Genomic DNA, 1,078 nt, shown 5'->3' on the forward strand with positions numbered 1-1,078 from the left:
GCCCGGCTTATGTAAAACTCTTTAGATAATTTCAGCTAAAATACTTTTCTAACAGCAAAACCCTAAATAAAACACAAGAAAACAAACCAATAGTTAAGATCCACACTCATAAATGGTAGTGTTACGTTAAGATCCACACTCGTAAATGGCAGTGTTACGTTAAGATCCACACTCATAAATGGCAGTGTTACGTTTCAAACCTGGACAAAAGGCTGAAGTGTCTATTGAGCATCAAAGTGGACCTGGCCGCCAGGTTCTCCCAGTCCCCTCAGTCCCTACATGTTACAGGGTGTGACTGGCATACCCCACTCTCTACCCTCAACTCTCCAGTCCATGGTCTAGGCTGCCCTTTCCTTTATAATCCAGACATTTTGGTTACCCAACCTTTTTGTACCTTTGGCCTCCTGGCTACTGCACCTGGTTCTCCTTCCCTTCTCCCCACATGGTCCAGCTCAGTGTGGCTATGTCCCCTCTGGACTCTCCCAGATGTCCCTGTCCATCTCCTCCACCATACTTAGGAACAGTCATGCCTCCCAACCAAAACAGAAAGCAAAGGCAAAACAAAAGCCCAAACCAAACAACAAAAAGTTATTCTGTATTGCTACATATCTAATTAAAAAAAGGTTAATTTCTCAGAGGAAAGAAAAATAATGCTTCTAAAAGAAAAAAAATGTCTAGAGGATGAGACTCTATAAAGTAAAAAATTGCATCATTTTCAATTTCTACTAATATTTTGACGAATCACACGATCTCAGTGTTTTCCCTTCAGACCAACTTCCACTGGTGACTATCACATGCCCCCAAATGTGCAGGACAGTAAAGCACACAGGCAAGAGGTGTTTACTTCTACTGCATGTCGTTCAAGAAGAGCTAGACCTTCCTTACCGTAGGGTGCTCGGTAAGTTAAAATCTTTTGTTTTCAAAGATAGTTAAAAATAAAGGGTAAACTACAGATGACAGGAAATATTTTTAAGATATATATTTAATTAAAAGACTGTGATCTCTTGCCGGGCGGTGGTGGCGCGCGCCTTTAATCCCAGCACTCGGGAGGCAGAGGCAGGCAGATCTCTGTGAGTTC

The 1,078-nt window shown here is 42.1% G+C and overlaps 1 protein-coding gene across 1 annotated transcript in view; it reads right to left on the bottom strand.

The window, feature by feature from the left end:
- The window catches only part of Fbxo33 (F-box protein 33), a 33,610-nt gene that overhangs the window by 8,495 nt on the left and 24,037 nt on the right, over window positions 1–1,078 (bottom strand). The gene's annotated exons all lie outside the window — the stretch shown is intronic.

The sequence above is a fragment of the Microtus ochrogaster genome, chromosome 1 (assembly GCF_000317375.1).
Source record: "Microtus ochrogaster isolate Prairie Vole_2 chromosome 1, MicOch1.0, whole genome shotgun sequence".
NCBI lineage: Eukaryota > Metazoa > Chordata > Mammalia > Rodentia > Cricetidae > Microtus > Microtus ochrogaster.